The following is a 22,776-nucleotide window of genomic DNA, read 5'->3' as shown; positions in this document are numbered from 1 at the left end:
ATATTTCAAAGAAAGGAAAAGAAAGAACTTAACTCACATTTAGAATACTGATCAGAGAACAGTTAAGTATTTGATTTATTAGAAAAAATCCAATCAATCCTTAAACATTTAGAAGGCTCTATGAGCCAGGCACCGAACAATGTGCCAGAGATATAAAGAAAGGGAAACACAGTCACCAGTATAACTCAGGGGATTTCTCTAATGCAAAAAGGAGTACATATTTGGTCCAATTAGCATTTCAATAATATTAACTCTCAATTATCCATACGATGATTATTTAATTATAACCCAGAAAACATCTTGGCTGCCTCCTCTACAATCATTTGGTTTTTGCTCGCGGAATAAAAATGAAATTTTAATATTAACCTAAGGAAAATGTGATTAACAAGGCAAATCTAGTAGGGTTAAGCCTAAGGATTTATTTCAAAATGAAATTTCAATGACTTTTCTAAAAGATGTCTGATGTTTTAGATTATCTGTTAGAGCCTTTAAGGTAGGGTAGGGAGAGGTGAGACCATCATAAGGAAATAGAACACCCATCAAATTGCAAATGAAGAAAAATGTATATGCAGTAATTATATATATTTCAAATATATTCTTCTGTCAAACAATCATAAAAAGGTGTGGATACAAATCAAAGATGATTTCTTAAATAACCAGGACTCGTCAATTTTTGTTCCTTCAAAATAGCTATGGACACATATCCCATTAAAACTGCCACTACCCAGACTCCTTCTACCTTTTTTTCTTTTTTACATCACAGTCAATTTATAAGACCTAAAAGAACATTCTTTTTCCCCCCTGAGGCAATTGGGGTTAAGTGACTTGCCTAGGGTCACACAGCTAGGAAGAAAACATTCTTTTAGTTAATAATCACAGCTCATTTTTCATCTGGCTTGATCATCCACCTTAGTTCAGAATGTCTTTTGTTTATTTCTAAAAATCAAATCTTGCCTCAAAGGAACAAAGTAGAAAGTCACCATTGGGGACATTCCAGGGAATGTGTCAAACTTAAAAATATATTCAATTTCATTTTATTGTCAGTTCTAAATTCATTCCTTCTCACCTTCCCCTACTCCATCCAGTGAGAAAGCAAGAAAAATATAGCCTATCACATAGAAATACACACACACACACACACACACACATATATGTATAAACACATATAATACACAAACACAAATATAGTTAAATAAAACAAATTCTAGCAGTAGCCATGTCTATATAACAGATATGTGTGTGTGGGAATACACATACTTCAATCAGTACTGAGTTCAGGAATTTTTTATTTGGAAGTGGCTAGCATGTTGCATCATGCTGGAATTATGGTTAATTCTACTGTCTTGGTGATGGTTACTAAGTCTTTCACAATTGAATAACTTTAAAATATTGTTATAGTACAAAGTGTTCTCTTGGTTTTGCTCATTTTACTTTGTATCACTTCATACAGGCCTACCCAGGTTTTTCCAAAACCATTACCTTCATCCTATTTTACAATACAATACAATACAATACATTCATACATAACAACTTGTTCTGCCATTTCTCAGTTGGTAAGTATTCTGATAGTTTCCATTTCTTTACCACCATGAAAAAAGCTTGCACTTTTTCCTGGGGAAAAAAATTGAATTGAAGGAGTGGTGAAGTAGTACTATATGTCAAGTACATATACATGTATGAAAATGAGTGAATTAACATATTTTTCAAAGAATGTATTAAGTACTCACTATGTGTCAAGCACTGCACTAAGCCCTAAAGATAAAGATACAAAAGTTAAGATTTCCTTGCCTTCAAGGAGCTTGTAATGTAATAGAAGAAACATCATTTTTTTTTTGGAAGTGGAATGGTGACTTAGGAAGGTATTTTGGTTTGGCAAATTACAAGGCAAGTGGAGCCCAAGAGAAGTAGAATGATATGCATTTAAAAAGAGCAAATACGTTATTGTTTGTCAGTTCAGAATTGAGAAAGGAAGGTGTATGAAGCAATGACATGTGGAGAAGATTTGAGAAAGGGAGGAAGACTAAGAGGAAGAATGAAAGGAAGGAAAAAGGAAGAGAAAAAAGAAAGGAAGAAAGGGAGAGAGGGAAGAAGAAAGGGAAGGAGAGAAAGAGACAGAAAAAGAGACATACAGAGACAGACATACAAAGACAGAGAGAGAGAGAGAGAGAGAGAGAGAGAGAGAGAGAGAGAGAGAGAGAGAGAGAGAGAGAGAGAGAGAGATGATAACATTGAAATAGTGTACTATATAGGCTGCTTGACCAAAAGGAGATATGACTTATCATCAAATTAGAAAAAGATAAAAGATATATCATTAACAGAGAACTCCAGCTCTAAAGACATTTTTAAAAGCCCTATCAAGCTAAAAGCAAGACACCAGATAAAAGTCTTAACTTCCATCTCCTAATAATGTGAAACCAGGGGGAAATGCTCTTCTGACTTCCACAAGTTAATAGAATCACAGATTCAGAGTTGAAAGGAACAAGCCCTGGGAAGTGAAGTGGATATAACTGGAATAGTGAAAAAAAAGATGCCATATCATCTTAAAATATGTAATAACTAAGAATAGGAATGCTGGACATATCCCAAACACATGAACTTAAACTGACAGCATACATATTTTTCATAGTTTCTATAAGCACCTGATATAAGCATATATTCTGAGACATCAAAAAGAAATATAGGGCAAAAAGTATTGGAAGTGTTAAACATGATATTGTAACAATATCAATGAGGGGAAAATGGTAAAAAGTAGAGGAAGAACAACTGAAGAGACTAATGTGACTGCAAACGGAATTCCAATAAGAGTACACTTTAAATCGTCATTTACAACATATGTCATAAGGGCCATATAAACAAGGATAAATATGGCAGGTGACCTAAAGTTTATAGATGACAGTGTTGTCTGACTCCTTTGATCTTCTCCATCAGGAAAATGACATTCAAAGTAGAAAAGTAGATCTAAGAGAACTGGGAAGGAACTTAAACCCAAGATAGATAAGACTCAAAAAGAGACTATACCTAGTTGCTTTAAATGAATCCAACTCTCTAATCTGAGAATTATATCACCAAGGACTAAAACAATTTGGTATGATGGTTAAGCCATTGTCAACAATCTTTAACTGCACAAAATAGAAGAGAAAGCTAGACTCAAAAACAGACAAGATGATACTCTGATCTTGACAAGAGAAAGAAAGGTATAAACTAGGGGTCCTCAAACTACAGCCCGTGGGCCAGATATGGCAGCTGAGGATGTTTATCCCCCTCACCCAGGACTATGAAGTTTCTTTATTTAAAGGCCCACAAAACAAAGGCTTTGTTTTGACTATAGTCCGGCCTTCCAACAGTTTGAGGAACAGTGAACTGGCCCCCTGATTAAAAAGTTTGAGGACCCCAGGATAACCATAGATATGATAAGCATTTCAATCTACGCAAAAAGTTGCAAATATTTATTAAATAAATGAATGGCTTATAAGCACTTAAAAGAAAATGGGTGGTCTTAGGCTTACACTCCAATGGGAGTAAGGAGAGAAGTACCCATATGTATAAAAATATATGTAGCTGGTTTTTTTTGCAGTCACTGGAATTGGAAACTAAGGGAGTACCCATTAATTATGAAATGAGTGAACAAATTATAGTATATGAATTTACTGAAATACCATACTGGAATTTAACCTTTATTTTCTTTCCTACTCACTTTCCCTTTCCCCATTTGAGAAAGAAGGAAAACTAAACCATTATAATATCTACACTCAAGTAAAACACATTCTCACACTGGCCATGTATAAAAGTCTATCTTATTTTTCATGCTTAAATCTGTAACCCCTCTGCTCAGAGCTTGGGTAGTGTACTTTATCAACTGTCCTTTGAAATTATGGTTGGTCAATCTGTTATCAGTTCACAAGTCTTATTTTATTTGTGTTGTTCTTTTTTTTTTTTTTTTTAACAGCACTGTTATTATTTTATAAGTAGTACTCCTAGTTCTGCTCACTTCTCTTTGCATCAATTCACACATTTTTCCCCAAGCTTCTTTGAAACTCTATCATTCCTTGTTTCTTATGGCCCAAGCCTGATATTCAGTATGTGAATCTAAGTTGTCTGATTTGAAGTGTTATGATCTTCCTTCTTCAACATAGTGAATATTCCTGTTAAATATTTTTTAATCAATGACCCAAATGACATAATTATGAGATCTGGAAAAGACACAGATGCAAAAGAGCTAATTGGTTCTTTGGATAACAGAATAAGGAACCTCAAAGATGCTAATGAGTTGGAAAGATGGACTATGATAAAGGGGAAAAGAAGGTAAAAAAAACATTCATTAAATGTCTATTGTGTATCAGGTACGACACAAAACACTTTTTTAAAAATTATATCATTTGATATTCACAACAACCCTGAGAGGTAGGGTCTATTATTATCCTCATTTTGCAGTAGAAGAAAGTGAGAAAAACAGAGATAGAAGATAAAATATATTTAAAAAAACATAAAATGTATTAAAAATAAAGTCATAAATTACTCAGGGAATTTTTTTTATTTGACAAAAACTTTAAAGCAGTCAGGCAAAAATTAGGCTTATATCAAACCTTATATCATATTCCACAATCCATTCTAAACTGATATATGACCATAATATTAAAGATTACACTATACAGAAATTGAAAGAGAAATAGATCACATAACTTTCACAGTTTTGAGTGGGAGATATATTTTTAACCAAACAAGAGTCAGAGATAATAACAAAAGGTAAAATAGATAACTTTGATTACTTGGTATCCAAGATAAGTAAACAATTAAGTATATTTAAAACTAATAGCTATTATACAATAGATAAGTGGTCAAAGGATATAAACAAACAATTCTCAAGACTAATAAAGTATTCATAACCACATGAAAGAATGCTCTACAATCACTATAAAAAATACAAATCAAAACAATGCTGAGGTTCTACTTTAAAGTACGAAAATTGGCAAAGATGATAAAAAAGGCAACAACTAATGTTGGAGGAATTATGAAATGATAGGCATACTAACACATTGTTGGTGCTGCTATAAAATGGCACAGCCATTTTGGAAAGCAATTTGGAAATATGTGACTAAAATGTCCATTTTTTTTTTTAACCAGAGACTCCATTACTGAACTCATATTCCAAGGAAGTACTGATAAGAAGAAAGTCTCCATATACAACAAAATATTTCTTCCTTCATTTTTTTGACAGCAAAGAATTGGAAACAAAGTGGGTATCTATCGATTAGGGAATGGCTTAAACAAATGTAGTACATGAATGTAATGGAATATTAAAATTAAGATAAATTATAAGAAATTATATGCATGATGAGTACAGAGAAGTATGGAAAGACTGATCATGAACTGATGCAGAGTAAGCCAGGCAGAGTCAAGAAAATAATATATACAATGCTAACAATGTAAATGAAAAGAACAACCACATACCAAAAAAAATTAAAAATGAATATAAGAAAATTATAAGAATCATGTAGAACTTGAATGAACAGAGATAAGAAGAAACTTCCAATTTAACTTTATACAGAGGTGGGAAGTCCACAGGTGTTTCATATTGCACATATTTTCAAACTTCTTCAATGTAAATATCAGTTGGGCTGCTTTTTTTTCTCAAAATACTATTTGCTTTATGGAATGATTGGGACAGAAAATATTGTGCTATAAGAAATAACAAGGGGATGGGTTCAGAAAAACCTGGGAAGACTTATATGAGTTGATGTAAAGTGAAGTGAGCAGAACCAGGAGAAAATGTATTATAGTAATAGCAATATTGGAATGATGCCCAACTGTGAAACACTTAGTTATTTTGTATACAATGATCTACAATTCTCATGAGAGACTCATGATGAAAAATGCTATTCACATCCAAAGAGAGAACTGATGAACTTTAAGTGCAGATGGAAAATATATTTTTCCCACTTAATTTTTCTTGCATTTTTTTTATAACATAGCTAATATAGAAATAAGTTTCTCATGTTTTGGGGCAGCTAGGTAGAGCAGTGGATAGAGTTCTGGGCCTGGACTCAAGAAGACTCATCTTCTTGCATTCAAATCTGGCCTTATATACTAGTTACATGACCCTGGATAAGTGATTTAATCCTGTTTGCCTCAGTTTCCCATTTGTCAAATAAACCAGAGACGGAAATGACAAATACAATATCTTAAAAAAAAAAAAAAAAACCAAGTCAGATACCACTGAAATGCCTGAACAAAGAATTTGCATATATATGCAAATGTATGTGAATATTATATTGTTTGCATATATGCATATCATCAATATATTATCATATATTACATTGCTTGCATTCCCCATGTTTGGGGGAAGGACTGGAAGGAGGAAAAGAATTTGGATCTAAAATATTTATAAAATTAATAAAAATACTCTTTTTTAAAAAGCAAGAAAAAATAAAGTCTTGTACTTTAGTACATATATAGAAAAAGTTACACTGCAACTGCTGAAAAGATGACATAAAGATTTGAGGTCCTACATCTCTAACATGAATCAATCAATATGCTAAGGTTACCTAGTCCAGTCTTAGCCTGTATTAATACAAAGGCCTGCAGGGAACAGGAAAGAAGAGTTCTGGTACTATCCTCAGGTAGATTACACCTGCAGCACTACATTACTTGTGAGAACTTATTTCAAAGAGGTATTAGTAAAGTGAGACCCATATTAGAGCCATGCATCCAGAAAGAAGCAACAAAATCATTCCACATGATGAAAGGTTTAAAGAACTGAGAATATTAATCATGTACAAGAGGTGGAGCAGGCATAATTACTACCTCTAACTATTGGAAGCTTGTCATCTAGAAGAAAAAATATCTATATTTTATAGTATAGCAGTATAGTATATAGTATAGTATACTATATAGTATAGTATATTTTATAGTATCTATATATATAGTATACTATATTTTATAGTAGCTATATATAGTATAGTATATTTTATAGTGTATATATATATATATATATAGTATATGGGCAGAATAAAAACTAGTCAATAAATCAATCAACCAGTAGGGAGATACAATGGATAGAGTGTTGGGCATGGAATCAGGAAGACTTACATTTCTGAGTTGAAATCTGGTTTCAAATAATTACTACTTTTGTGACCCTAGACAAGTCACACATTTGCCTCAGCTTCCTCATCTGTAAAGTGAGCTGGAGAAGGAACCAGCAAACCATTCCAGTATCTCAAAAAACTCCAAATGGAGTCATGAAGACTAAGACACGATTGAAACTGAACAACAAAGCATTTCTAATGCTATGGCTAATGTACTCCATGATTAAAGATCTAAAACAACAATAAAACAACAGCAATGGAAGTGCCTGACTTTAAGAAGCTGGCATTCTAACAAAAGAAAAAAATATAATACATGAAACATATACAAAGGAAGAGAGTGGAAACAGAAGAACCAGATATATACATAAAGCATCATTGTAATGATAAATTCTGAAAGACTTAGCAACTCTGACCAACACAAGGATCCACTACAATTCCAGAGAACTCAATGGAATATGCTATCCACCTAATAGACTCAGAGTGAAGATTTGTTTTTGTATTTTTTTCCCTTTTTTTGGGGGGGTGGGAGGAGACAGGATTAAAGCAGGAATTTGTTTTATAAGAGAAACAAGAGCTAGATTTATAGATTTAAGATTTTATAGATTTCTGTAAAGAAATGATAATTCAACCCATGGAAACCTTAATTATATCCAAGTAACAAAATTAGGCAAAGTCGAGCATAAGAAATGTAATTATTAGTCCCCCAAAATATGCTTCACATTCATATAGTCATATTAAGTGGATATTCCTTTCCTTTGTTGTTCTATAGCTAATTATTGAGACACATATTCCTTGCCTCATCTTCCCCATTTATAAAATGAGGGGACTAGACCAGATGACCTCTATAACTCTTTCCAAGTCAAAACCTATACCACTATTTTCCTGTGAAGATCAAAAATATTTCCAAAGACAGAAGAAAGGGTACAGACTATAAATCATTCCTGTCACCATTATGGGGGTGATGGCTAAGAGAGAGGTTACCAAATGAAAAAGGCAAACTTGAGAAATAAACTTCAAACCACATCCATGCAGCCCAATATCCAGCCCAAGGAATCAGTAACAAGGTCAACCCAAATCCCTCACCCTCCACAAGTATGCCCACTCCATATGGTAAGTCTTTAATTTGAATTCCTTTCACCCACAACATGGAGTATGTAGAAGCCAGTTATAAGGGTCAAAAAATTCACTTTGCATTAAAAAGTATCTTCGGAAAAAAGAAAACAAACAAATAAAAATATGTATCATAGAACTACCAAATTTTGGCACAACCCATATATTCATGGGTTCATAGATCTTGAGATAGTAGGGATTCTAAAGGATATTTAGCAAACCATATCCCCTCCATTTCACCTTACAGATGAAGTAGTTAAGGTACTTATCCAGTTCATTAAGCTGATAAGTCTTATAAAGGAGTTTTCTGATGCCCTCCAGACCAGTCCACCTTTCAATGGGTCACTCTGTCTCTCCATTTTGTCCTTGACCAACAATGGAGGAAATGTTCACTTATCTAAAGTCCCATTTCAAAGCTCTTTTCTCATGAGAACTTGGAAGGTTGGCTGCATATGTATTCTTTAGAACCCAAGAAAGTCAGAAAAGTATCTGGGACAAATTCATTTGAAGGTCAGATAGTTTCAGCATGCAAAGATAATACAACTGAGGGTGTCCTTTTGCCAAGGCAGTTTTGTAGGGAAAGCCAGTCTCATGCTTCAGCCAGACCGTGAGGTGAAAGCCCAGGGACAGCTGATGTGGCACAGATAAAGCCCAGAATCTTATAATAATGATATATGGGAGGGAAGCTCTGTTTGTTCCATGATAGCACATTATGACTTTAAAGTCATAGTATTATATTATTATTATTATTATTCCCATTTTAAATATTGGGAAAATTGAGATTCAAAAAATCTCACCCAGGATACAGCTAATATATGCAAAGGCTTAAAATCCAGACTCCTCCAATCTCCAGACTCTAAATCCAATATTCTTTCCACTATGTAAAGATTCTTTTAGTGCTCAAAATCACTTATTAGTACTCATTTGTCTAAGCACATGTTGTTTCCCCCCAATAGAATGTAATCTTCCTGAGGGCAGGCACTGTTGGGAGTTTGGCCACTATGTCCCTGGACCTTAGCAACATTTCTGCTAGTTTTTTGTTGATGTGAATTTCAGTGTATGTAAATTCTCACGTAGGGCAATTTTGCAAGGTCCTTTGGATCACCGAGGAGTTCTTAACACCATTTTAGTGACAGTGTATACTTGATTTTCTGAACCTTGATTGCCATAAGAGTTCTTCATTAAATCAAATTCTAATTTTTCTTTATTCAAAAAAATATACTTCCCCTCCACAAATGCATTCTTCAGCTTTTCACACCAATTTCCATCTCTCCCTCAACTTCTCCTTCCCCCTTTTAAAAATCTCATCCTTTTCTTTTTCTTTTCCATACAGGTTTCTCCCAAGGAAACTAGAAGAAGAAAGGGGGGAAGTCAATCTCCTAAGAATAAATGTAAGAATTTACTAATAACTAGATAGGGATAGGAGACAGAACCTGGGATTTTATTAGTAAAGTGAGGAAATTTCATCTGCCAATGAGGGTTGTCAGCACCTTCCCTTTGGTTTATATGCTAGAGAACGGCCTAAACCAGGGAAAGGTTAAGTGACCGGGCCAGGATCACACAGTCAACATGTGTCAGAGGCCAGACCTGAACCCAGGTCTTCCTGATTTGATATCAGCTCTCAGCCACTCCAGAAGTCTACCTCTCTAACTAGTCAAAAACAATGGATTGCTTCTTTTTTAAAAATAGATTTTTCCAATTAATAATCTTTTATTTGTCTTTCCAAATCTAACCTCTTCTTCATTAATAGTATTCAAGCAGTCTAGATTCAAGCTTCTTACACTGTGATGCATGACCTATACTGGATCTCATAACTGAATGTGGGGGGATGAGAAATTATGACTCATTATCAGTAAATGTTTGATTTGTATACTTATTTTATATACCTATATATGCAGGGTCACATAAAAATTTCTCTGGCAAAAAGGAATTAAACATGGAAAAAGTTTAAGAAGTCCAGTCTAGACAGTAATACATTGTTGGTGGAATTGTGAATACATCCAGCCATTCTGGAAAGCAATTTGGAACTATGCTCAAAAAGCTATCAAATTATATATACCATTTGACCCAGCAGTGTTACTACTGGGCTTATATCCCAAAGAGATTTTTAAAAAGGGAAAGGAACCTGTATGTGCAAGAATATTCGAGGCAGCCCTCTTTGTAGTGGCCAGCACCTGGAAACTGAGTGGATGCCCATCAATTGAAGAATGGCTGAATAAACTGTGGTATATGAATATTATGGAATATTATTGTTCTGTAAGAAATGACCAACAGGATGATTTCAGAAAGGCCTGGAAAGACTTACATGAACTGATGCTGAGTGAAATGAGCAGGACCAGGAGATCATTATTTACTTGAACAACAATACTATATGATGATCAATTCTGATGGACCTGGCCCACTGAGATGAACTAAATCAGTTCCAATAGAGTAGTAATGAACTGTACCAGCTACACCCAGGGAAAAAACTCTGGGAGATGACTATGAATCACTACATAGAATTCCCAATCCCTCTATTTTTGCCCACCTGCATTTTTTATTTCCTTCACAAGCTAACTGTATACTACTTCAAAGTCTGATTCTTTTTATACAGCAAAATAACTGTTTGGACATGTATACATATATTATATTTAACTTATACTTTAACATATTTAACATATATTAGTCAACCTGCCATCTTGGGGGAAGGGGTGGGGGGAAGGAGGGGAAAAGTTGGAACAAAAGGATTTGCAACTGTCATTGCTGAAAAATTACCTATGCATATATTTGTAAATAAAAAGCTATAAAAAAAATTTTAAAAAAAGAAGCCCAGTCTAGACAAGCATCAATTAGCTGTCATAGACAGGAGTCATCATCCTGTATTTCAGGTAAGGGCAGGACTAAATGATATTTACACCATCCGCTAATGCAGAGATTCTAAAGTATACAAACTAACAGAAGAGCCTTGTAATTCCATAGGATAGAGACTGATTGGTCTGCTCTAACAATCTCATTTCTCCATGACACTGTAAGAGAAAGCAGTGAGATTTAGGAGTTAAATATCAAGGTTCTTCAACCAATTATCTGAATATTTAAATATATAAAGGATGTTAAATCAGAGTGACTTTGTATCTTACCTGCCACTTCTGTAAAATGGGTATGCTACCATCTAACTTAGGGTATCTAGAATCAGCCAATGCCAAATATGAAAAAGAAAAAAGAAAAGAAAAAAATGAAATGACATTGAAAATGGGAAAACAAGACAGTAATAATGGAAAAAACCCTGGACCAGAAATGTCCTTAATTATTTGTGTGACCTTTAGCTGAGTTTTTCAGGATTCCCTTGTGCATCAACCAGGATGGTTGAACCATATTAAATGATCTCAATGGTTCCTGTCAGGTCTAAAATCCCATGACTTCTAGATGACTACTTAATTGAATCCATGACCCAGGAGCTTTGTCAAATGGCCATATCCACTGAGCTATTCATGGTATCAGGTTGAACAAGACTGAAAAAAGTTGGACCCAGCAAGGGCTCATCTTCCTTTCCTTCCTATTTCATTCTTTGTCCCAATTATTCTTTGATGGAAATAGGTATCTCATAAGGAGCTGCACTAAAAAAAAAGGAACAAAGAATAGATTCATAAGCCAGTTAGAACAGCCCTGTTATTCCACTCAAATGGAGTCAAGCCATAGGCAGAGACTGAGGGACAAAGGCAAGTCCAAGGTACATTTTGGGTGAACAGTTCTGTTCAAAGACCCTTCCATCTTACAGAGTCTTTAATTCACAATTTTTTTGTTCAAAAGAATTTGCTTCTGTCATGAGGTTCATGAAAAGCATATGTTTGAACAAAACTAAACCAGACTAGAAACTAGTGACACACAGACAAGCCTTGGACATTGCTCCAACTAACAGTAAATTAGAAAACTTCCATTTTAATCTAAAGACATTAATTCTTGGGCACTTAGATGGTACAACAAATCTTCTAGAAAACCAGATAAGAATTTACCTTTTTATTGGGCTTTTCAATGTGTATAGGCATTTTTATGAAACTAACTTGTAAACTAAGTAATTATTACCTCTATTTTAGAGATAAGAAAACTGAGATTCTGAGAGTTTAACACATTGTACACAGTGCCATAACTAAGACATGCGATTCTAAATTTTGACTCTGAAATCAGTAGTATTCCCAGGGATTTCCCACCTTCATCAATTCTCCCTTTCTTTATTAAACTTAAATGACTGTGGAAACTTGGTGTAGTGGATAGGACACTGGACACAGGACTTAAGAATTGTGGGTTCATAAAATAAAGTTTAAAAAGTAGAAGACATGGGGCCAAATTCTGCCCCAAGATATTTACTATACTAGCTCTGGGCAAATCACATGACCTCTCTGAGACTCAGTTTCCTCATCTGTAAAATGTGAGAGCTGGACTTGATACACCCTGAAGTCCCTGCTGAATCCAAATCTCTGATTCTATGATTGTTTAAAAAAAGAGGAGAGGAAGATAGTATACCTCAGAACCAGAAGGCTGGCCTTAGAATCAGGAAGGCTTTGAATTATGTTCTTCTCCTAAAATATACTACCTATGTGGTCCTGGAAACAGATAACCTCTTAGAATTACAGGAAATCGAGATGATAAATTGAAAAGGTATTAACTACATTGATGGAAGGAGTTCCCTATAATAATGAAAGTTAAGTCTAGACCAAGACAATAACAAAAACAACCAAAATCCCGAATAAAAAACTTAGATTCTGGAAATTTAAAACAAATATTTAAGTGAGAGAAATATAATATTTGTGGAAATTTCATGATCTTTTACGTCTTGTCCAATAAACACTCCCTTCATTCCCTGTGCTAGACCTTTCTATTGGTCATTCCCCATGGTACAGCCAGGTGGTGCAGTGGTTAGAGTATAGGGCCTGGATTCTGAAAGACTCAGCTTTATGAATTCAGATCTGGCTTCTGACACTTGGTAACTGTGTGTGATCCTGGGCAAGCCACTTAACCCTATTTGCCCCAATTTCTCATCTGTAAAATGATCTGGAGAAGAAAATGGTAAATTTACTACTCCATTAGCTTTGCTAAGAAAATCTCCAAAATGGAATCATAAAAAGTGAAATCATGAAAATGGAATCAGCTGAGTGAGGATAAAATTCCTTACTGTAAACAAGATTTAAATTTAACAGTGAAATCCAAAAGAAGCATTTTTTTTTGCCTTTTAACCAGCATTAGATGGGATTGAAGATGTTATGGTCTGCATAGCAAAGCCAATGACAACTTAATAGAAAAAGCAGCATCATTAGGAATAAAATTTAGCCTACTCTGATTCATCTTTAGACATCCTTATAGCCCTCAAGAGGCTGAATTCCTGGGATGATGTTAAACCATTGACAACATATACCACAAGGAACTGGGAGGAACATACAGTCCCAGTACTGGCATATATGTTCATGACTGAGCAAGCACCAACATTTCCAGTATCAGGAACCCTTCAGGTTTTAATAGTAGGGGAATGAGTTTGGAGGAAAAAACATAAAATTTATGAGTGATTTGGAGGACCAATGGAATCCTCGGAGAAAAGTTGCATACAGAACAAGTTCCAGCCATTTTCAGCAACTATGTACTTTAAAAAGGCATGTACTCAAGAAATTATTAGCTTCCATATTCTGAAACTATAGTCTGGCATGAACTCTTGATCTGTAAGCTTGCAAGTCTGGTATGTAAAAAAAAAGCCACCAGCATGTTACTAAATACTAGAAGTCCTTTGTTTCTAGGAGTAATGCTTATATAGAAATTATTCTTACTACTGTAGCTCATGAGCTCCTACTAGTATGCTTCCAATTTACATGAAATCAAATGCCATTATACTGCTAACTCTAGACAAAACAGGAGATTTTTTGCCACAATTGCTACTTAGCCTTAATCATAAAATGGGTGTGGCCTCAGTCAAACTGACACCCATTGAAGATCTTAGCTTAAGAAAGTCAAGGTCTCTCACTGCATCCAGGACCACTGCAGTCATTCTGATCTATATCTGGCCATTGGACCCATGTGGCTCTGGAGGGGAAAATGAGGCAGCTGATCTTCTGTAGCCCTCCCACACTTAAATCCAATTCACTTCCATATCATGGCATCACCTCCGAGGTTTCGTGGCTCTCTTCAAAAACAAAAGCCAAACAATCTGTGTAACTCTTAAACATAAAACATTTACTTAATATTTATTACAAAGGCAGAAAAACATACTCATCAAAATACAAAAGCAAGAATAATAATAACATTTACTCAACAGATGGCAAAAGCAGGAATGATCAAGCATGATAATTAACCTACAAACTTGGGTCACACTATTCCATCAACACTGGAAAGCATGGATACACACTTAGAGAAATCCAGCAGGGAGTATACCTCCCTATAAGTGAAGAAATCTTTGTACCTGGGCAATTCAAAACAGAACTTCAGGCTTTGATATCTTTGATCCATTTAGGAATGACCTATACTACTTAAAGCTGCTGATCTGCTACCTGCTCTTCCCTGTTTTCCTATTGGCCAAAGCTTGTCCTGCTCTGCTCTTCAGTAAAGGGAGTAGCAATGAGCTCTTTTCATTGATGGCTATCCTCAACAGAGTGTTTTGAGAAAAAGTGATAGTTCTCATGAGCCAACAAATTCCCAAACTCCTCATATCCACAAACACCAAAGGATTCTGCCTTGTCCAATCAACTCTAAGCTTCTTCTTATAGCAAAGAAGGACTCCCAGCAAAACAAATGCAAAGCTTGTCTTCCTGCTCTGTTTCTCCTTATCAAGTCAGAAAAGTCAGTGGAGATCAAAACAGGCAACTCTAAGATGTTTGTTCCTTCTCAGGCTTCAGATCACTAGAGCAATTAGTTCAAGTGGTTCTGAACAAAGCTTCTAATGCCTCAAACAGGAGCCTTACATCTCCATCTCAAGAAATCTATTTTTCTGTCATCTATGAACCCATCAGCATTTACACAAACTTTGCAGTTATTTGATCCATAATTGCCAATTACAAACTTCAGAACTCTAAAAACAGCCCATAGCAAATGAGTGGTCAGACCACAATGCCCTGGGGCAACTGTTAGAGCTTGCATTGCATTCATCTAAGGGAAAGATAGTTTTTTCTCTAGTCCTTAGAACAAGTCTGCTTGTATCTCCTCAATATTTTACTTGAGGACTTGTTTATTTACATATGGATTTTTTTCTCTTGTTCTTTCTCTGCCTCTCTCAACCAAACTGTTGATATACAAAAGAAATAGTACAGAATACACACACACACACACACACACACACACACACACACACACACACGGATAAAGGATAAAGGGCCTGAAGTATGTACATGTTTTTGTCCTTAAAATAAAATGGGAAGAACACCCTTGGAAGCATTTGAAATTGATTTAGTTATGACAAGAAGTATTAAATTACACAAACTCAATTTAATCTAGCAATTGAACTTTTCAATGAAATTTAAACACAAGTTTGGTCCTTTCAGAAAGCCTTTCACCCCCAATTTTGCAAATGCTTTATCATCTTTGCTTGGGAGATAATTGGGATCCATCAAAGGTTTGTTTTTTTGTTGTTTTTTTTTTTTTTTTTTTTGTTGTTGTTGTTGTTGTTAGCAGATTAAACTGACCTGGTCAGTGGGAAAAACAAATGATTCTGGCAGCAGTATGAAAGATGAATTGAAGTGGTACCAGAAGAGAGGAGAGATGTTGGTTGGGAGGTGATAGAGTTATTCAGAGGATGATACCTTGGATATAAGCACCTCATGCATTCATCACTATATCTATACCATAGCTAGCATAATGCCTTATACATAATGAACAACTGTACAATGTTAGACTGAATCATTAAAAAATATGTATACCAAAAAAAAAATCACTGTACTGTATGTGTTTTTTGATCTAGAGATTTTACTACTAGGATATGACTTCTTAGGTTAAAAAACAAAAGAAACAAATAAACCAAGAAATATCCCATATGTACCAGAATATTTTTGTGACAGAAGATTTTTTTTAAAATTGTCCATCAATTGTGAAGAGCTGGACAAGCTTTAATTGTAATTGTAATTGTAATTGTAATCAACATGGGACAATTTATACAGATTGATGCAGTATGATACCACATATGCAATATCTACAATAATGTAGACAAAGTATTCTGTTTTCTTTGGACAGAATGCCTGAATAAGCAAACTCCCTCCATAAATGCAGGCTGGCAACCTTTATACTAGAAGGTTGTTTTCAGAAAACACTTAGGGTACTTAGAAGTTAAGTGATTTGCTCAGAATCATACAACCTATAATGTGTTAAGAGGTAGGACCTGAATCCAAGTCTTCCTGCTGACAAAGCCAACTCATTACATCACCCCTCAATGTAGATCTTCACTAGGAACAAGAAAATTGAGCTGAATGCAATGCAAGTTAATGATCAATTCTAGTTTCAGAGAAAAAAGGAAACAACAGCAACAATATTTATTGTTTATATTTATATAACAATTGGTTGGCAAAGTATTTTATATACATTATTTTATTTGATTCTCAGAACAGATCTGAGAAGTAGGTGCTATTATGATCCTTATTTTACAAATGGAGAAACTAAAACGAAAAGCAGTTAAGTGACTTGTTGAGGGTTTGTGTGCTTATTAAGTATCTGAGACCAGTCAAGTCTTCCTGGATCCAGGTTCATCCCCCAATGCATTGCCTCACCTAGTTATCTTAATGTTCCTCCCTTCTTTCACTGGATAAGTAGATAGACAATAGTTCACTGGCTAAGGAAGATGGAAAAAGAGAAATATATCTAGAAATAAGAAAGAACGATGGAAGAAAGGAAGAGGAAGGAGAGGAAGGAAGGAAGAAATGAAGGAAAAAAGGAACAAAAAAAGAATCAAAGGAAAAGAATATGCACAAGACTCAGAAATTCTTATCAATAAGGGTTCTTTACTTTTTTGTGTGCAATGGACCCTTTTGGGAGATCTATGGAGCCCTTCTCAGAAGAATGCATTTAAGCAATCATCAAAACCATTTGATTCTGGCTAATTAAAAGCGTATTTGATCAGTGGGATAGGTTAGTTCACAAGACACAACAGTCAATGATGACAGTAATCTAGTGTTTGATAAACCCAAAGACTCGAGCTTCTGAGATAAGAACTCATTATTTTACAATAATTGCTGGGAAATTTGGAAATTATTATGGCAGAAACTAGGCATCGACTAACATCTACCACCCTATACCAAGATAAAGTTGAATCAGGCTTCATGAGTTAGACACAAAGAGTGATACTAGAAGCAACTTAGGAGAACAAGGGATAGTTTAACTCTCAGATCTGTGAAGAAGGAAGGAATTTATGGTCAAAGAAGAACTAGAGAACATTATGAAATGCAAAGTGGATAATTTTGATTATATCAAATTTAAAAGTTTTTGTAGAAACAAAACCAATGCAGCAAAAATTAGAAGGGAAGCAGAAAACTGGGGGAAATTTTTTTACATCTAAAGGCTCTGATAAAGGCCTCATTTCTAAAATATATAAAGAATTGATTCAAATTTATAAGAAAAGAAGCCATTCTCCAACTCATAAATGGTCAAAAGATATGAACAGATAATGTTCAGATAAAGAAATTAAAGCCATTTCTGGTCTGATGAAAAAAATGCTCTAAATTACTATTGGTTAAAGAAATGAAATTAAGACAATTCTGAGGTATCATTACATACCTCTCAGCTTAGCTAAAATGACAGGAAACACAATGATAAATGTCGGTGGGGATGTGGGAAAACTGGGACACTAACGTATTGTAAGTAGAGTTGTGAAATGATCAATTATTCTGGAGAGCAATTTGAAACTATACCCAAAGGGCTATCAGACTGAGAAACCCTTTGATCCAGCAGTGTCTCTACTGGGCCTTTATCCCAAAAAGATCATAAAAAAGGGAAAAGGACCCACATGTGTAAAAATGCTTGTAGCAGCTCTTTTTGTAGTAGAAAGGAACTGAAAACTGAGTGGATGCCCATGAGTTGAGGAATGGCTGAATAAGTTATGGTATATGAATGTAATGGAATATTATTATTCTATGAAATGATAAACAGAATGATTTCAGAGAGGTCTGAGAGACTTATATGAACTGATGCTAAGAGAAGTGAGTAGATGCAACCTATTTAACATGTAAAGGACTACTTGCCATGTGGGGGAAGGGATGGAGGGAGAGAGGGGGAAAATCAGAACAGAAGTGAGTCCAAGGGATAATGCTGTAAAAAATTACCCTGGCATGGGTTCTGTCAATAAAAAGTTATATAAAAAAAAGAGAGAAGTGAGTAGAACCAAGAAAACATTGTACACAGCCACAAGATTATGTGATGATTAACTCTAATGGCCCTGACTCTTTTCAACAATGATATGATTCAGGACAGTTCCAATAGACTTGTAATGGAGAGAGTCATATGCATCCAGAAAGAGGACTGTAGGGATTGAGTGTGTATCACAACATAATGATTTCACCTTTTGTTGCTGTTGTTGTTTAATTGCTTTTTTCATTCTCATTTTTTCCCTTTTTGATCTGATTTTTCTTGTGCAACATGATAGATGTAGAAATGTGATTAGAAGAATTATACATGTTTATCCTATATTGGATTACTTGCTATCTAGGGAAGGGGAGAAGGGGGAAGGAAAAGAGAAAAACAAGGTTTTTGAAGGGTGAATATTGAAAACTATCTTTGCATGTATTTTGAAAATAAAAAGCTGTTATTAATGTTTAAAAAATAAAATGTATAATAAAAACAAAAACAAAAAAGAGAATGCATTTAAATAATATATTTACATAAAGTTCAGTTAGATGTTATTAATAAAAATGTATTTTCTTTCTATCAAGATTTATATATTCCCTGAAATCTACTATAGGTTGTAAGACCTAAACTAAGAACATCTATATTAGAGGAACTTCATTTTGATTCGCATGAATCTATAAGGGGTAGGAGAGTGACTATCAGGCTTGAACTTATAGACTCCTAGATTCAGATCCTGCCTGTCACCAATTGAGAGATCATCAACAAGTCACTGAACTTGACCCTCAATGTCCTATATATAAAATGGGGATGATAATATCCAGAGTACTCATTTCACCGGCTGTTGTAAAGGTTAAATGAGATAATGGGCGGAAAGTACTTTGTAAATTTTAATCCCTAGATAGATACCAACTACTAATATAGTAGGAGAGATAATGAAGATATAGCCATTGAATCATCCAAAGAAATAATCACATCTCCTGTGTTTCCAACTCTCTGCAAAATGTTATTTTGCTTTTATTTAATCTATTGTTCTTGTTCATCAGTCATATGACTTAATAACTAACCCCAGATCAGACCTGATACCAAATTGCCTTTTCTGAAAAAGGACAAGCGGCTCATTTATAAAGAAAAAGGAAACCATTTTTAATGAGAGGGAAAAAAGTCATTCCAGAATTAAGTATTCTGCATGAACACAAGCTTAAGGTAGTGACCTTGGCTTCAAGAAGCAGGGTAGATAAGTTGGGGTGACTCACATTATTTGTAGAATTTGATTTGAGTTTACCACCCATCTGCAAAACAGTTAAAATAATAATATTAATTTTGCAAAGTACTGTCACAAAAATATTAATGAAACGTAGACATAATCACTCACGAACAATACTGGAAAAATGAACATGTCTCCCCCAAAAGGAAGAAAAAGATTTTACAGAATTAAGAGGTTAAAAAGCTAGTGAAATGCTTTTGGAACAAATAAGAGTAAAATCTGAAAACAGATACACATCATTGAATTTGTCTAATGTAACCCAAACCAGTTTATCTCTGGATACAGTCTATAAAGTTGCTACAATCAATAGTGAAATTAAAGATCTCCATGGGCAACAGCAACATGAACTTGGCTAATAATATATCAACAACAGTAAAAGTGAGTTTAAAAGTATCAAACCAATGTCTGAATCATGTAAGGTTTTTTTTTTCTCTTATGGAAACAAAGTGATTCTAGGATGGCAATTCAGAACCAGGTCATGACTAATTTTTAAAATAATTTTAAAATTATTTAAAAAAGCATATAATTCAAGAATCCATATTGAGTGATCAGTACAGAATATAAAAAAGCAGTATTAGATAGAAACTGTGCAACAAATCACTGCAACCTATGCAAATTTAGTTCATACCTAATACTAAACAAGTCAAGACTTGTGGTAGCTAAAACTATACATCAAAAACTCACTATTTTTTTTCATAGACTGACAAATTTCTGTACTATACTACAGTCCTCAAACTGTCAAACTCCTAGACTTCTAGCATACTCAGTTCCTGGAGAACTCAAGTAATAAACTATACTGGATGAAAATATGATCACAGACCAAACTGTTGCCCACAATTGTGTATGCACAGTATTAGTCCACAAAAATAATTTAAAAACCCACTTCCAATAGAGGTCACTACCAAATATTCATATTATCAGAGATGCATAGAATGAAAAGCTTTCAAAATATGAAGACTTAGCTAAAAAACAAACAAACAAACACTACCACAATTATGTGGGAACAGTATGCTATACTTTCTGTTCCTGGTATTGATCTTGTACAAGGTGTTTACTTTAGCCTACTGCTAGTCTAAAGATGAATTTATATTCTAATACTTTGTTTTGACTATAGAAGGCAGTTAGTTCATCCACCCTCATGGCAGGCCCCAGAATCTTAACTCTATAGGAAATACAAAAGGATTGTGATTTGTCCCAAAACTGTTTTTGTCTGATTGCTATCAAGAATGAAATAATACCAATGATCATAATAGAAACAAAGCAAGGATAATAATATATTCATCACATTAGCCAAGGACTTCACAATATTTTTTCAATAGTATTCTCAGCCTTAAGTCATACTATACACATTACAGAACAGTGTTAGATAGGCACTTATATTTTAGAAAACAAAACCCAAAAATTTTCCTTAAGGTGAGTTCATAGGAATACTGTAAAACTGAAAAACAATGTGAAAAGGAATGTGAAGAAGAAAACACTGAACCTAAATTCATTGAAAGTCTTTATTCAATGAAAACTATCAGAAATTTGATCAAAGAAATAGATCCCTTAGTATCATTAAAGCCTTAAATGATGTTGAAAAAGAGGTAGATACACTTGGCTTGAAATTCCAAAAAAGCTCTTTGTTAAATTTTATAGAATGGCCCAACAAATAGAGCAATTACATGACAATGGAGTGATTTTTAAATGCAGATATTTTCAATAGCTATCAAGAAGGAGCACCTTCTTCCAGAGGATTTGAGACAAAATAACAACACAGTGGAAGTGACTTGGGAGAGCTGTTGAGGAGCTATGGAAAGGCACTGTGAGCTTACATCAATATCTACTTGGAATGTTCAGTAGAAAAGTCAAATGAAGTACTGTCCCTTTAAAGATAAAAAAGGAACATCAGGAAAATAATTTAGGAAATAAAAGGCTATGAGAAATTCTACTTTTCTTTAATTAATGACTAGAAGTAATATCAAAAGGTAAGGAAATACAGGGGATCAAAATGGAACAAAAGCAAAATAAAGAAGTTAATATCAATCAAAATTTTAGTTCTGAAGAATAAAAAAAAAGAGGCAAAAGGGAAACTTTGCACAGGATATGGAACATCTTTCTGATTTAAAGAAGTGTTAAGAAAATAAAAAAAACTTATGCTGAATTAAATGAAACAGAAAGCTCAGACACTGTTGATGTAACAGAGAGAACAATTATATCCCAGGAAATGGTTATCTAAACTTTACAGAACTCAAAACAGTGGGGCTGGATAAGATCAGTCATTATTGGATCAAATGCTTCATAGTGCATAAATTACTAGAGAAGCACTTTGCCAAGTTTGTCTCAGAAACAAGTCTCTCATTCTATCTTTTCAATTTGTTTTAGCAGAAAGCATCACAAATCTATTACTAAAGGATGAGAATGCCAGTAATCTCTGCAAACATAGGCTCAGTTAAAAATTTGAAAATACAGAGGATGCCAATCAATTAGGGAGTTACTGAACAAGAATGGTATATTGTGGTGATAGAATACTATTGCACCATAAGGAATGATGATAGGAATGATTCAGAAAAATCTGGGAAGACTTACATGAAGTAATACAAAATAAAGTGAGTAGAACCAAGAGAACATTGTACACAGTGTAATATAACAATGATCAATAGTGATTATGTATAAATACATATATATGAAGATATATAAATAAAACAATGTTCATCAGATATAATAATGATCAATAATGATCAACTTAGGTATTGTAACATGATCCACGATAATTTCAAAGAATGCATGATGAAAAATGCTATCTATCTTCAGAAAAAGAATTGATAAACTCTGAGACTGAAACAAGTTTTTTTTTCACTTTTTTCTATTTTTTTGTCTTAAAAAAAACCAATATGGCTAATATGAAAATATGTTTTGCATGTCTTCACATGTATAATGGGTATACTATATTACTTTAAAAATGGGTAGGGAAGGAGTACAAGAGAGGGAGAGAATTTGGAACTTATTTTTTTAAGAAATAAAAAAGAGTAAAAGAAAAACAAAAATGGCTTTATTACATGT

General features: G+C 34.1%; 1 protein-coding gene across 3 annotated transcripts in view; it reads right to left on the bottom strand.

Moving 5' to 3' along the window:
* Nucleotides 1-22,776, bottom strand: part of PDE5A (phosphodiesterase 5A) — a 194,408-nt gene that overhangs the window by 151,915 nt on the left and 19,717 nt on the right. The window lies entirely within an intron of this gene.

This window comes from Antechinus flavipes, chromosome 6 (genome assembly GCF_016432865.1).
Source record: "Antechinus flavipes isolate AdamAnt ecotype Samford, QLD, Australia chromosome 6, AdamAnt_v2, whole genome shotgun sequence".
NCBI lineage: Eukaryota > Metazoa > Chordata > Mammalia > Dasyuromorphia > Dasyuridae > Antechinus > Antechinus flavipes.
The sequence above is the reverse complement of the archived record's forward strand: the minus strand, read 5'-3'. Positions and strand labels throughout refer to the sequence as shown.